The 5,542-nt window shown below is 47.3% G+C and overlaps 1 non-coding gene across 1 annotated transcript; it reads right to left on the bottom strand.

Moving 5' to 3' along the window:
- Positions 1-292: 292 nt before the first annotated feature.
- On the bottom strand, positions 293-431 carry LOC114808591. The gene has a single exon (XR_003756437.1). It is a non-coding gene; the product is annotated as a small nucleolar RNA SNORA7 (small nucleolar RNA).
- Between the last annotated feature and the right edge of the window lie 5,111 nt (positions 432-5,542).

Genomic DNA, 5,542 nt, shown 5'->3' with positions numbered 1-5,542 from the left:
GAGGTAACTGAGGCACAGAGAAGTGAAGTGACTTGCCCAAGGTCACACAGCAGACAAGTGGCGGAGCGGGGATTAGAACACATGACTCCCAAGCCTGGGCTCTCTCCACCATGACACACAACTCTCCCAGAATGCCCCACCTCCATCTGTAATCGTTCTGGTAGTGTATCCATAGAGTTTTCTTGGTCAAAATATGGAAGCGGTTTACCATCGCCTCCTTACATGCAGTAAACCTAGGTCTCTGCCCTCGAGTCTCTCCCGCACCACTGCTGCTCAGCAGGGGTGAGTTTTGACTCGTAGCAGATGGCCTTCCACTCGCTAGCCACTGGCCAAGCTGGGAATGGAACACGTAGGCCTCTGCTCTGACTCTCCCTCCCCTAGTCGAGACTGGTAGAGGACTGGAAACTCTCCAGGTGCGACCCTGAGAGATGGGGGGGGGGAGACGGACATTAATATTAATATTAATGCCAAATTTTACCTTCCAAGCGCTTAGTACAGTGCTCTGCGCAGAGTAAGTGCTCAATAAATACTACTGAATAATATAAATGGAAAGAGCACGGGCCTGGAGGTCAGAAGGACTTGGGTTCTAATCCGGCTCTGCCACTCGTCTGCTGTGTGACCTTGGGTGAGTAACTTCACTTTTCTGTGCCTGTTACCTCATCTTTAAAGTGGGGATTAAGACTCTGAGCCCTACAAGGGATAGGGACTGGGTCCAATCTGATGATCTTGTATCTACCCCGATGCTTAGTACAGTGCCTGGAACATAGTAAGTGCTTAACAAATATCATAAAAACGTGAGACTGATTCTCTTGTGAATTTGGGATGGCGCTCACTCTCTCCTCACTCTCCTTTGCCAGGTTTGTGCCAGAGAAGCAGCTTGACCTGGTGGAAAAAGGCCGGGGAGTCAGAGGACCTGGGTTCTAATCCTACTTCACCACTTGTCAGCTGTGTGACTTTGAGCACGTCACTTAGTTTCTTTGTGCATCAATTTCCTCATCTGTAAAATGGGGATTAAGACTGTGAACCCCATGTGGGACATGGACTGCATCCAACCTGATTATCTTGTTTCTACCTGGACGCTTAGTACAGTGCCTGGCACATAATAAGGGCTTCACAAACACAATTTTTTTTTTAAAAGGTTCAGGACTGATCAGAGGATAGAATACTTCCCGGCTTAAGGGGCCACTAGTAGAAGAATTTATGGGCACCAGACAACCTGCTGTTTTTCAATGGCTCAACTCCTTTGACGTGGAAGGATTTTGGATCACCTTTTGCTCTTCTTATCTTGTCTTATGCTGTGGAGTCATCTCCAACCCATAGTGATGCCATGGACACATCTCTCCCAGGATGCCCCACCTCCATCTTCAATCGTTCCGGTAGTGTATCCATAGACTTTTCTTGGAAAAAATCTGGAAGTGGTATCCCACTGCCTCCTTTGGCGCAGTAAATGTGAGTCTCTGCCCTCAATTCTCTCCCACGCCACCACTGCCCAGCACAGGTGAGTTTTGACTTGTAGCAGATTCCTGTCCTCTCACTGCCCAAGCTAGGAATGGAATGGTTATGCCTCTGCTTGACTCTCCCTCCCATAGTCGAGGCTGGTAGAGTACTGGAAACCCTCCAATTGTGACCCTGAGTTTTTCAACACCTCCACTCCCTTGAAATGGAAGGACTTTGGGTCACCTTTTACTCCTTAGATTCCGCCAAAAAGAAACCTGCCTGTAAATTGGTCAAAAGGGGACCATCGCTTCTGAGAAAGTCACCTTGACTGTCATGGCTCTGGACTCCTGTTGATCCTTGCTGTGTTGATGGCAGATTGCCATAGTTACGTGGCTGCCATTCTCACCATCAGGAGTCACACTTAGGCAGGCCAAGGACTAAGCAATGGATTTCCATCCCTTCCCACCCAGTAAGATGTCTCTGGGCCAGCTAGTAATGTGCTGCCAAGCCAAGAACATTCTAACCTTCTGTACCAACCCTTTTTTCCCTTAATCCGAATCATTTAAATAGTGTTAAACACCCCCAAAATTGTTTGTATTTGCCAACCAGCAGCACAGGGGATGGAGGGGTTTGTTCTGCACCTGCATGCAGGTTTTGCGGCTGAATTCGCCTAAATGTGACTGAATAATCTCAACTGAATGTGCATGTCCCTGCACTCACTTGAGCTGCATGTGGTTACATCTCCAGGTTTGGGGGTTCGTTTTTACACTGTGGCTGACCGAGAAGAAGCAGCCGGGAGTCAGAGGACCTGGGTTTTAATCCCGGCTCTGCCAATTGCTTGCTGTGTGACTCTGGGCAAGTCACTTAACTTCTCTGTGCCTCTGTTCCCTCATTTGTAAAAAGGAGATGAAATACCTGCTCTTCCTCCTACTTAGACTATCTCATGCAGGACGGGGACTGTGTCCCACCTAATTGACTTGTACCTACCCCGGAGCTAAGAACAGTGTTTGACACATAGTAAGTACTTAACAAAGACCATTAAAAAAATGGGTGGCGGAGGAGGAGCAGGTGAAACTGCTCATGGGGAGGAGTCTCTAGCCTCATCTCTTCTGCCTTGTTACCATGGGGCAAAGATTTGACTCCCAGAAAATAATAATTATGGTATTTGTTAAGTCCTTACTATGTGCAAAGCAGTGTTCTAAGCGCTGGAGCCCTGTCCTAAGCACTGGAAGAGGCGCCTTCTTGCTGGAGCCCCTTGTCAAGGGGTGATATTTCTTCAGTGGTATTTCCTGAGCACTCCTCTGCAAAATGGGGATTCAATCCCTGTTCTCCCTCCTACTTTAACTGTGAGCCCCATGTGGGATTTGATTGTCGTATCTACCCCAGTGCTTAGTAGAGTGCTTGGCACAGAGTAAGTGCTTAATAGATACCACACTCATTATCATCATCATCATAGGAACGCAAAGCGTGAACGTGCAACAGAAGTAAAATGTATCCTCCTGGCTTGTGAGGAGAATATACTCTAAAGGGGAGACAGACTTACAGATAGTAGGAGCGATAGGGAAGAGCGAGGATCAGACAGGGAATCGTGGGAATATGCCAGGATAAAATAGCAAAATAAATCCGAATTCACAATAGAATGTACACACAGAAGATGCATATAATAATAATAATGTTGGTATTTGTTAAGCGCTTACTATGTGGAGAGCACTGCTCTAAGCATTAGGGTAGATACAGGGTAATCAGGTTGTCCCACGTGAGGCTAAAGTTAATCCCCATTTTACAGACGAGGTAACTGAGGCGCAGAGAAGTTAAGTGACTTGCCCACAGTCACTCAGCTGACAAGTGGCAGAGCTGGGATTCGAACCCATGACCTCTGACTCCCAAGCCTGGGCTCTTTCCACTGAGCCACACTGCTTCTCTCCGCCTAAGGGCCAAGGATGGGTATAAATATGTAGGTGCTAAGGGAAGCAGTTGGGTTGATACGAAGGCAGGCAGATGAGGGGAGGTCGCGTAGCTGGGACCTGAATGAGGGGGCAGGATTTACCTGCTTTGAAGACCTTAGTGTTAAGTAGGCCCAACTTTAAGCACTCCGCTATATTGTGTGGGTAATTCTGCTTTTTTACAAATGAGCACCAGAGAGCAGCATTTTGTTAACACAACGGAACGTGATCAGGTGAAGTATCCATGGTTCGCCGGTCCAGTGTCTGACAAAAGGGGTCCTTTAAAGAGTGTCTTTCTAGCTAATACATTTCATTTTCTATAGCTAGAGTGTTCTTTCAACCTGAGCCTGTTTTGTTTTTGAAGGTTGTGTGGACTTCAAGCCCACGCTAAAAGGATGAAGATACTCCACTTGTTAATTAGGAAGGGACTGGAAGAAACACAGGTGAAGGCGATCCAACGGAGAACTTGGCCGTGTGAATCTGCATTCCCCTTTTTACCTGTTGAATGTTTTCCTCACTGCAACTAATTCACATCACAGACATTGTCAGTCTTTGTAGCTCTGAGCTTGCCCTGACATCTGACTAATAATAATGATGATATTTGTTAAGCAGTAGTAATAATATGCATTAAGCATTCACGGTGTGCATGGTACTGTATTCGAGGCTGGTAAAGTAAACAAAGGTGGGTATTAGACATTTAGCCAAGCACTCCTAGATACAATAATAATAATAATTATCATCATACTTATGGTATTTGCTAAGCGCTTCCTTTCTGCCAGATACTGTTCTAAGTGCTGGGTTGGATACAAGCAAATGGAGGTGGACACAGTCCCTGTCCCACGTGGGGCTCACCATCTTAATCCCCATTGGAGAAGCAGCGTGGCTCAGTGGAAAAGAGCACGGGCTTTGGAGTCAGAGGTCAAGGGTTTGAATCCCAGCTCTGCCACTTGTCAGCTGTGTGACTGTGGGCGAGTCACTTCACTTCTCCGTGCCTCAGTTCCCTCATCTGTAAAATGGGGATTAACTGTGAGCCCCACGTGGGACAACCTGATTCCCCTGTGTCTACCCCAGCGCTTAGAACAGTGCTCTGCACATAGTAAGCGCTTAACAAATACCAACATTATTATTTTACAGATGATGGAACTGAGTCAAAGAGAAATGAAATGATTGCCCAGGGCCACACAGCAGACAAGTGGCAGAGCCGGGACTCCCGGGCCCAGCTCTATCCACTACTCCATGCCGCTTCCCATTTCTATTGCTACTGCTTAATGAGTGGACTCCCTGGATAATTCGAAGACATTTATGATTCCCAAATCATCATCTCCAGCCCTGACCTCTCTCCTTCTCTGCAGTCTCGCATTTCCTCCTGCCTTCAGGACATATTTACCTGGATGTCCCACTGGTGCCTCAGACTAAACATGTCCAAAAGAGATCTCCTTATCTTCCCACCCAAACCCTGTCCTCCCCCTGTCCTTCCCATCCCTGTTGACAATACCATCATCCTTCCTATCTTACAAGCAGTTAACTTTGACGTTGTCCTTGACTCATCTCTCTCATACAACTCATATATTCCATCTGTCACTAAATCCTGTAGGCTCAACAGCGTTAAAATCTGACCTTTCCTCTCCATCCAAACCGCTACTATGCCGATCCAAGCATTCATCCTCTCCCGCCTTGACTACTGTATCTACCTCCTCACTGACCTCCCTGCCTTCCGTCTCTCCCCACTCCTGTCCATATTTCGCTCTGCGCCTGGATCATTTTTCTAAAAAAGGTTCAGTCCATGACTCTCCACTCCTCAAGAACCTCCAGGGGTTTCCCATCCACTTCTGCATCAAACAGAAACTCCTTTACAGCATGCAATCAGTTTACCTCCTCCTACCTTACCTCACTGATCTCCTACTATGGCCCAGCACACACACCTTGTTCCTCAAGCACCAGCCTGCTCACAGTGCCCTGATCTAGTCTATCTTGCCACCAACCCCTTTCCCACATCCTCTCTCTGACCTGGAACTCCCTCCCCCTCCATATACACCAAACCATCACTTTCCTCTACCTCCAAAGCCTTATTTGGGTCACATCTCCTCCAAGAGGCCTTCCCCGACTAAGCCTTCTTTTCCCTGATTTCCTCTCCCTCTGTGTCATCTCTGCACTTGATCTGT

This window comes from Ornithorhynchus anatinus, chromosome X5, assembly GCF_004115215.2.
Source record: "Ornithorhynchus anatinus isolate Pmale09 chromosome X5, mOrnAna1.pri.v4, whole genome shotgun sequence".
NCBI lineage: Eukaryota > Metazoa > Chordata > Mammalia > Monotremata > Ornithorhynchidae > Ornithorhynchus > Ornithorhynchus anatinus.
This window is presented reverse-complemented; position numbering and strand designations above follow the sequence as displayed.